At 46.8% G+C, this 10,521-nt stretch overlaps 1 protein-coding gene across 1 annotated transcript in view; it reads left to right on the top strand.

The window, feature by feature from the left end:
- The first annotated feature begins 874 nt into the window (after positions 1-874).
- Positions 875-10,521, top strand: part of IRF5 (interferon regulatory factor 5) — a 149,196-nt gene continuing 139,549 nt past the window's right edge. The window contains exon 1 of the mRNA XM_078677790.1: positions 875-1,745. The gene's annotated coding sequence lies outside the window, so the exon portion shown is untranslated. The remainder of the gene's footprint in view (positions 1,746-10,521) is intronic.

Raw genomic sequence — 10,521 nt, 5'->3', positions numbered from 1 at the left:
AGCAGCAAGCACAAGAAACAACTCCCAGCTCTGACGGACTGGTTTTATTTAGCACACTACAAATAAAAGGTCTCTTTTTGTTGCTTATGAGGTTGGCATTGTTTATGGAGACTGGCTTGATAGAAGTACAGCATCTGAATTATATTGTCCTTCCTAAGCAGAACACACTGTAAGGATATAAACAATAAAACATATGAATACCTCTGCACCTATCTGGTTGCCAAACCTAGATGAGCATATATTTTATCAAGGATCTCCAAACTACAACACGTGCCAGTGACGAAAAGATACCAATAGTATAAATAAATGCTAGACAAGATGAAGTTCCAGTGTAGCCGCATTGGTACAGTGTTCTTTTCTGAGATTTGTAAATGCCAGGGCAAACTTGTTTTAAATGCGTCATAAGTACAGGGCACCTTCCGCCCCGCCAGACAACTTACATGAATGAACACTTGACGGGCCCTCCCGCTTTGCCTGCACTGTGAGTCGACGCAGGCAGGTTTGGGGGGGCGTTTTCCCAGACGGAGGCCAGCGGATCTTGGCACAGCCGTCATGTCATGCTCTCTTCTGGTTGATTCTCGCGCCCTTTCAGCTGCACCTAATCCCATGCAGTTTACAGTGGCGGCCGTCTAACTGAGTCTGTCCCAGCTCGACCAGCCTTCTTTTGGCTTCTCTGGGGAGAGCCCCGGCATGAGTCACCGGCCTGTCAGCCGCGGTCGGACAGGCCGGTCCACCTCCGCTCGCAGGTGGGTGAGGAGGGCGTGGACTCCCCGCAGGTTTGCAGCTTGTTTGGACCGGAAGGGTGGGACTGGGAGTCATGCGGAGCCTGGGGCCTCCTCCTCCCCCCTCCCACGCCGCTCGCTGTCATAGCAGAAGTACTGTATTCATAAAGCAGGAAGTGGCGGGCAGGGCAGCTGCGACGCAGAGGGCTCTGCACTTCAGGTGCTCCTTCGCGTTAGACGCCGCATTCGCACTGCCCAGCCGGACGCCTTCTGGCGCGAGAGTTTGGGAAATTCGAATTGTACTCCAGAAAGTGTCCCTAAAGGAGTATGTATCAAACAGAGGCGCAACTGAACCCCAATGAGCCGCTCCAAGGAAGATGAGCCACCCAGACTGAAGCCGCAAGAGCGTAATCTAAGTCAATGACACCCCACATGGACTGAGGTTTTTATGAGGAGGGACCCGAGGAGGCTAAGGTGAACTGAACCCCAAAGAGGAAAATCAAGGAATCAAGAGGGCATCGAAGCTAGACGCAACTGGACATGGACAAGCCAAACTGAACCCCAAAGTTGGTAATCAAGGGATCACCAAAGGGACTCTGTCCGAACAGAGTATACATATCAGATCTGACTGAACTGAGCCTCGGCCCCCTCCAAGGGACCATCTAGAGGAGATCTGACCGAACCCTAAATAGGCTCAACAAAGGAGGATTGAGGCGAGAACCAACTGGGCTGAACCCCGAGTGGGTTTTTCAAGGTGGCACTGAAGGAAGAGACACCTGGACCAAGCCAGTTTAATGTGATTGCAAGGAAAGCAAAAGTGGTTCCAGCTGGACTAAGGGGCGTAAACAGTAGCCAGAGGGCTGCTGAAGGTGTAATCAACGGGGGTCAAAGTGCATGACCCTAATCAACGTAAACTGAGGTACTACATCGGAACCCTGCCACAAGGGCCGTGGTGAGCCGTGGAACTGACTCCGTGCATCAGTCGGGGGACGCGGGAGTTCGCGGGAATCCAGACCGGCACAGGTGAGTGAATGGGCCTGCAGCCAGCACGGAGGGTTGTGCAGACGCAGATAGAGGACAGACTCGGCACTGGGGAAGCCCAGAGCAGGAGAAAGTCCATGCAGGCATGGCACGGTGGGTAGGGGAGCTGGACAGACATGGCACAGATGGGAAGCTCTGCAGACAGCACACAGGGTTGTGCACACACAGCTAAGTGACAGACTGCCTACGCCCTATGTAAAGGACTATCCTGACGCGGCACGAGTGATATTATGGCACAGGTGAGAGGGAGTGAGCAGGGAGTTGTGCGCATACGCTGTTATGTTACAGACTGCATACGTAAAGCAGTGCTTTAAATGGGCAGGTACTGTCTGTTACTGAGTACCTGCACTTTTTTCATTTGTGAAGGAGGGCACCCTGCAGCAGTATATTTATGCTTTAAATAGTGGGTACCTGCACTTCTATGGTCCCATTTAAAGTACTGATGTAAAGGGCTAGTCTGACGCGCCATATGCGAGGCATTTTGTGAACAAGGACCAGATCAGGAGAGGACCCTCTGCAGACGGGGGGGGGTGTGTTCTGCAAACACTGGAGTTGCTCTTGACACATCAATGGTGAGGGTGCCTCAGACAAAACAGAGGAGTGGCGCTGCTGTCAGGGCATCACGTGGGCCACGCGCCAGGGCCCGGTGAGGTGCTCTCTCCACATACCACCTCACCTGCAAAGGGCTCGGCAGACAGGGCACGTGACGGGTTCCCAGACAGGGCGTAACCACTATTGTGCGGCAGGTGCAGTGGCCCCAGGGGGCACGGGTGTGAAGAGCCCAAGTCACAGCAATCAGTGGCTATTTTTACCGTAAGCCCAAAGGACGGTGAGGGCAATTTGCTTATTTACATAGGGTCCGTGGTGCCCTTGCCACACCACTGCGCAGCAGCGAAAGCGATGGGCCCTCCAACCGGGACACTTGAGGGCAAGTGGTGCCCACCAGGCAGGGCCCTGTGAAGGTTTGACCAGACAACGGATAGTTAAGTGGCTTAAGAGACCGGGCATATGTGAAGGACTCTGCCGGTGAGGCGCGTGGCTTCATGTTTATTCTCGCTGTTAAGTGTACATAAGTACTCGTCAGCCAGCCACAGGAAATCAAACACCATCCGCCCATAACATAATAACTACCAGTATAAGTGGAGACTCAGTTCAAAATACAGCTGTGAACTCATTCATAAGAAATACCGGTAAAACACCGATATAGCACCAAAAAACTGTTATAACTGCGCAAAAGAAAAACAAAGCAAGCAACCGTATTAAAAAAGAAAAAGTTAAATAAAACGCCAGTTTCAATAGCTTTCAAAATCTAGCAGCAACTGGGTCTCGGGAGTTCACCTGGGAAGGTCTTTCCACAGCCTGGGGCTGCTGCTGAACCTCTGCTGTCAGCTGTCCTCCCCATGACACCTCGTCAGTCTCCTCGGAGTATATCTCTTCATTCAGTTCCGGATATTCTGTGCCTGGTCGTGCAAGCGCCTCCAGATGAGATAATGCATTGTAGAATGCAACAGTGTAGTGCTTATAACACCATACGAAGCTCCAAGCGCTTCCGAGTGATCGAGTAAGATGCTTCTCCGTTTGCTGGTTTATAGTGCGGGCTGCGGCCTACGTTGGAATAGTTTGGATGTCCCGCGTGATCCGTGAAAAGAAGGGTTTTTAAAAACGCCCCTAAATTGAATTAAAATGGAAGTTCATGGCCATATCAGAATCCAGATCTTTTTCCCATCTTTTGTTTAATCTCCTTTGATGTTCATAGAATCTTCCCATCTATGAACTCCAGTCATGTAATAAAGAGGCAGAACAGAGAACCGGATTTCCAGTTTACCTCCTTTGAGCCTTTGGCTATTCCGTGACCTCCTTTCCTCCCAGCACCTTTGCCACCTTGTAAAACTGCTCACAAGGCTTACAGCAAGCCCATACCCATGCCAATCACTGCCATGCGAGTGGCAGCATGTTTGATGGTGTCAAATGAGCGGGTTCGTCTCCTACTCTGCCCCAACGCCAGCTGCCTGCTCCATCCAGTCCATCACATAAGGAGTTAGGATCCATGGTGTTGATGGCAGCTGAGCCAGCATATGCAAAAGAACCATCACGGAGGCGGAACCCCCGCATATCCTTTTAGGTTATGCGGTACATAGAGGTGGCCATCACAGGTGCATGGAAGCCTACACCATTCCAGAGTTAAAGGGATTCTCATAAGATGCATTTATATCCAAAAATCTAAATGGAGATCATTTACAAATCTGTGCTCAAGATCTGGTACGGATCCAGAGCTCCAGGACCAACGCTGGACACTGCTGCCATACGTTAAGATGGAAACCGGATTCTGCATGTACATAAGGCCATGGACCCTTCTCATAGTTTTGTAATTGTTGGGCCACCATCATTTACAATGTTTTTCAGGCTTGGTGTTGCCCAGGACTTGTTTCTGTAACATCTTATCTTCCCTTATTGTTATTGTCTGATGGAACATGAGCTTCTGCAGGCGCGATGTCCTACAAAATGAGTGATGTCACGCTGTGGGTCCTGCTCTTGACCAGACTCGAAAGAAAAGGTGTGATTACAAGATTGAAATTTTGTAACTAAGGGCCTGATTTAGTGTTTTGCGGACTGGTGATGTTTTTATTACAAGTGCATTAGGATGTAATTCAGTTGTAACAAAGCAGATGGGATATCCCTCATGTTTGCGGCGCAGTACCTGCTGCCAAACTCTAACTCAGGCCAGGCTCTTGTGTTAGCCTTTAAAGCACTATATGGCACAGGGGCCCATTACATCAGGAAACTGGTGACTTTTTATACTCCCGGCAGAAACTTAAGATCGTCAAGCCAACATCTGATTACTATGCACAAATTCGCTCGCTCTCGTAGAGGGTGTCGCACCTTTCAGGTGCAGGTGGCCCTCATCTGGAATGGGCTGCCGATTTACACTCGGACTACCGACCTATCGATCTTTAGGAAACAACTTAAAACTTGGCTGTTCCAGCATTAATTTATCGGCCGAGTCTGCCCTGGAAGCTGTTTCTCTCATGTACTGCCTTAGCGCTGGGACACTCTGTTGAGTAGCTGCGCACTCTACAAGTATTAAATAACATAACAAGTGTAAATAAAGAAGACTTTCACAGTGTGATGTACAGCCTGGTTCCTTAAAGTGATAAGTCTTCACACATAATGAAATAATCTTCCCAATACATAACAGTCTAACGATGGGCATCATGAAGGGATTTTTTATGATTCGGGTACAATTTAAGTTTTTACAGACCGGTGTATGAATTCTCTTAGGGGGTTAGTCATATCCTCGCATGATGTTCTAGCACCGATGCTGGGTAAATGTCATTAGAATCTGGGCTGGTTTAGTGGCATACGCTCCTTTTCATCCATTTTGCAAATTTACAGTTCTCCATATCGGGCTTTTTACGTCAAAGTAATTATTTTAGCACATTGTTGTGAAAGTTAGATTTAACGGTCATTGGTGTACCATTTAAGGACATGCTCAGCCCATTACACCTTTTGCAAGGGTGTCTTTATATGAACTGGCATATTCGAGTTTTATTCATGTAATCAAAGCTGAAAAGGCTTTGGTACGCACCCCCAGAAGGCTGCACATTCAAGAGGCTTATTAGAGGTATGCAATGTTATGACTGGGGATAACGAAGGCTACTTGAGTAGATCTCCATAGGTGCACTAGGTCTTGAAGAGGTCTGACATTCAACTCTTGAGAAAAGCAATGGCACCTCCTGCTTTTATCTGCTACGCAGACATCTTTCAGGCATAAAATAGCAGCACAGGGGTGGTTTGGAAAGGTCCAGTGCCAGATCTCCAGTGCCATCAGGTAGAGGGCTTGGAATTTGCACATCTGCTTGTATATTGATTAAAACATTGCTGTGCTAAAGTGAAAGCTTCACTGTTCTGGAGGAAAATGATACTAGGGGGATCAATCTCCATTTCACTGTTCGGTTTATGCCTCGCCCTTGAGATAATAAGACGCGAGTTGCCGAGACCATGAACAATCTGTCATGGAGGCTACTCAAGGAGAGGTTTATAGAAGCGGTAGGTCACTGGAGGTGCTGACCCTGGACCCACCTGAGCTAACAAGCATGATGTTGAGATTATTACCACCACCTCCTGCAGCTCGAGATCTTTATCTCAGTGAGGAACAATTGTAGCTCCCAGTTTGAGTGTCAGGAAAGGCATCGGATGAAGGTAGAGGCCATGCAGCCCAGGATCCTTGGAAATCAACAGGGTGAAATTGGTGTGTTGTTTGAAAACATATTTACTGCACCCTTGCAGAGTGGATATTTTCTCTGCTGAAGGAAACACTATCCCTAGGTGAGAAGGCGTTGATAGTTGTCTCAATGAATTCAGGGGCTTTTTTACGAGCTCTGTGCACCGCATGAGCGTTCCTTTTTGTGGCGTTCCGGTGGTACACAGGGCATACCCATATCTACAAGACCACGTAAAGCCATCCTGCGTGGCTTTTCATGGCCTTGTAGATATGGAGTGAGGCAACGCAGCGCAAGTCGCGTCGTTGCCTACACTATGATGGGGATGCGGGCCATGGGTTTTACGGTGGGTGTTCCCATGATTTACAACAAGCTGCAGATCTGGGACTGTGTCAAAAACCTATACCGCCTCAGGGGAGGCACAGCGAGGTGAAATAACATTATTTCTCCTCGTTTTTTTCCTCTTTCTATGTGTGCTGCATTCAGCAGTACACATAGAAAGAGGAAATCGCCTCCATTGATTGTTTTTGTGCAGGAAAGTGTCCCTTCCTGCACAAAAACAATGAACCTTCTACAACGCAGATACCCTTGGACCATGGTATTTATTTATGTTATGTTTTCTTGTAATAAATGGGTCTCATTTATTTGTTTATACTGTTTTGAGTTGTATCAATTTGAGTGCTCCAGACTACTATCCGATATTATGTTGGGCAATATTTTCTGACAATTCCAATATGTACACTTTTTTGCAGTAGTGTTGTCTGGTATAGCACCTCTTTCCGGCATAGTGTGACCTCTTTTCAGTGGAGTGTATGTGCTGGTGTTTGTTCCACTACTGCAGATTGTAATAGTCATTGTGTTATTGTTGTATTGTTATCTATAAAAACATTCTCTTCGGCAGATCAAGTTTCCTACTTCGGAACACATTGTCAGTAGTTTAGCATATTTCCAATTTCGATTAAAAGTTTAATTGCTGCGGGAAACAATAGGTCAGAATTATGGTTTTGGCTAAGACTTTGCAGATCACTGGTCATCCTTTGATTGGGATACAACCGTTTTTGGATACATTTTATAAGAAAGGTTTGCAGGGAAACGTATTGTACCTAACTCGACTTCTTTGAACTGACTGTGTTGTTTTCCTTAGACTAAATATTCGAATGTATAAAATAGATACATTAATCCTTTTGCTTCAAATCATTTTGACAAATTAAATGTTGAAGGGGTCTTGATCAATATCACAGTAAAATGTTTACTACGGCAGATTTCCATAGTGGAAACATACAGTTGCTCCAAGTAATTGTCACCTTCCGTCGGCCATTTTTTATGCTGCATAAATGCATTCTGAGACTTGACCTTTCACCTTTAACATTGTGAGTATAGGCATCTAAATCCCAGAAGGCAAAGGGCTGCTGGCTGAATGCAGGTGTCAGTCATGACATGAGACTAGTTGACATCTGTGCATTTTGTAATCTCTGTACTCGCTTAAGGGCACAGCCCGATGACACTTTAACTTCCTCTTCGCACTTAACCGTTTCCCTTTTTCTCCTTTCACACGCATGCAGCAAAACACGCATTCAGTTTGGAGGTACTTTCTCGGTCAAAAAATAAAATGGATGCACAATTGTTACTTGTTGTTACCTACAGCTGAAGCCTTCCATAGAACTCCAGTTTTACACGTTCGTGCACGAGTAGTAAAGGCAGTTCAAGTTTGTCGCTTTGTCTTCTGGAGCTGGTTGTTCTTCTTATCATATTACAAATGCTTACTACAAGTCCCAGCATACAAAGAACAAACCTGGACTGCATGAGCTTCTCACGCCAGGATCTGGAAACTTGAGAACTCTGCTTCCAGATACTTATGTTATTTTCAGATTTTTCTAAATACTGGTTCATTTTTCGAGGAACTGTTCTTTCTTCTTCCCATGGAGAGAACTGAACCAAACACGTTTTACTTATATCTGGCTGTAGCTCCAGTTAATAAAACCCCTGTAAGCAATCCTGGCTTTTAGCTAACAGAACCATGCATTCTGGAACTTGTAGTTGCACATTTATCACTGAGACCTGTTCTTCTTAGCAGAACATAGCCAGCACTGTCGCTTTATTGGTGCATCTGGGTTGGTGCTTATTGAAGATGAGGCCAATTGGCGCAATTTTGCACTTACTTGAGCGGCGCCAATGCACTCGTCAGCCTTTACCCGCCACCTTTGGTTGTTGGTGTGTGTGAGATCCACTGGGGAGATGGGGAAGGGGGGCGTCGTCACAGGGCGCCCTGAGTGGTCCAGTGCTGACATTCACTAGAAGGCGAGAGAGGTCTGGTGGGTAAAGTGCCAGCCGTCACCCGTGTATTGTGTGTGGTGCTATTTTGACCACGTTTTTGATTTACGAGAATCTGGGCCAGTCTCTTCTCCCGTTTATCCTTCTTATTTTTTTAGAGATTCCCCCAGAGGGCAGCATATCGTCTTTTTTCGGTTATCTGTGGGTTTCAAGTGCTGCAATGCATTTACAGTAGGTGCTGGAGCAAGACAAGAGTGCAGTTAGGAGATGCATTCACATTTAGAGATAAAAGTGAAGGAGGGGAAAGGGGACAGAGGATTGAGGGCAAGTGAGGTGAGACACTGGGACAAGAGGACAGGTTCTGCCTCTTTTCTGACGGACAGTAAGTTTTAGTTACACACGTCAATTGCCTTTTTCATGAGTGGAAAAGCATTTGAAATTCACAGAAGTTGTTTTGTACTTGTAAAAGGATTTAGTCATACAAAGAGTTTCCTGTGGATAAATCTTCTCCGATGGGCGTTGAGTGGTGGGGGAGTCCCAGCTCAATGCGGTGTACGTTTGTAGATGCCCCAAGGTACTCAGACTGCCCCCGAACCAACCATGCCTTGCAAAGCTTTGGAACGGTTCTAATCAAGGGCAGGCTGAAGTCCCTTTCAAGGCTGAGAAGGAGGTCGTAACGTCTACAAAACTGGTTGCAGTATAAGTATAACACGAGGAAAGCACAGATAACAAATATTGTCCTTGCAGATAAAAAAAGAAAAAGAGCAAACCATGTTGGCAAGTTCATTTGCACTTGCTGGGGAGGTGTTACACAGGTACATCTAAAATGTAACTCCCAACATCACAGATTTCCAGCAGCTCGAGAGGGACACGGAGTCTTGAAAACACCCTTACGCATCAAAGCGAAGAGCCTTGCTGATTAAGGAGCTAGAAACCTCACTGCGGCGGGAGTCTGGCTTCAGCTGCTGGTCCAGCACGCTCAGCATCCTTCATCTGGCGAGACATTGATTTACATACCAAAGGATGGCATGCCTGGCTTAGATGGTGGAGTGGAGCTCGCCTTTTCAGTGGCAGGACGTGCGATGTGGGTTCACTTTTGTGTCCAGCTCCCACTCTTCTTGTAGCGATGCATTTGTTAGCCCCCCTTCACACCCTCACCCCCACGACAAAACTAACATGCAGCATTAAAGTACGCCTGCACATCATTTGTTCGGAACAGCCCCGGGCCTGTCGTACTTGGGAAGCAGGTTTCTCAACAAGTTGATATGTCGGAAGACCCGGAAGTCGGTGTAAAAGGGCCAGGAATAGATGGGGATTTTGGAAAAATATCTGACTATAAAGGAGAGGTGGATTTGCAGTGGTGACTGGTCTGAGCATGAAGAGGGAGTTCCCCAAATATATTCTATTTCCTCGCATACGTGACATTCCTCCTTCTGAGGTTTCACCACCACAGGGCTGAACAGGACCGGACTGAGAAACCAAAGCAGCCCTGCCAACTTGTCAGTCCAGCCCCATACGGTGTACAGCGAGTGAGCCTGACGACTGACTTGGGCGGGTTCTCCCTTCTGGAAAATCTGGGGAAAAATTGAAAAAAATGGTGCATTCTACAGCACATTTTCCATTATATTTTCTATTGTATTAGCTTCTAAAGCATAGTAGATGATGACCTTACAGTGCACCAGGATACAACAATCTTTATGGGGACTCTTCAATGATTCCCTCTCTATCACTCTCCATCAGGGCCTCTTATCTCTCCATAACCCTTCTTTCACATGTATTTTATTTGTGTTTAGCGCCTTTCATAGGAGTGTAGGGTATCGAGGACTTTGTACGTGTGTGTGATGTAGAGACAATGAATCATACATGTGTAAATCAGTGTATAGGACATTTTACAAAGAGAACTACAAGGTGTAGGATACGCATTTCATCCTTACTGGTAGACATTTATTTTTAAACTTCTTTTTATTGAGCAGATTGATTCAGGACACAAATCAGTTAAAGCGGAACACAGTGCAATGAACGGGCTGCTCGCAGGGGGCCTTGACATATTCTGCATACTTTCCCAGGCCCACCCGAAACCTTGGAGAGCTCCCTAAAGCACCAGAGTTAGTCTCGGCCTCAGCCCCCCAGCCCACTATACACTGAGAATATTAACTTCCTCGCCCCCTGTTTGGTTGCTCATACCATAATATTGCTTCCATGGCCTCCTTACCTTTTCAAATTTGCACGGGCAACACTGGGAGCGATATACTGTCTGTTCGGCTAAT

The sequence above is a fragment of the Lissotriton helveticus genome, chromosome 1_1, assembly GCF_964261635.1.
Source record: "Lissotriton helveticus chromosome 1_1, aLisHel1.1, whole genome shotgun sequence".
NCBI lineage: Eukaryota > Metazoa > Chordata > Amphibia > Caudata > Salamandridae > Lissotriton > Lissotriton helveticus.
Note: the sequence above shows the minus strand (reverse complement) of the source record. Positions and strands in the feature narration are given on the sequence as shown.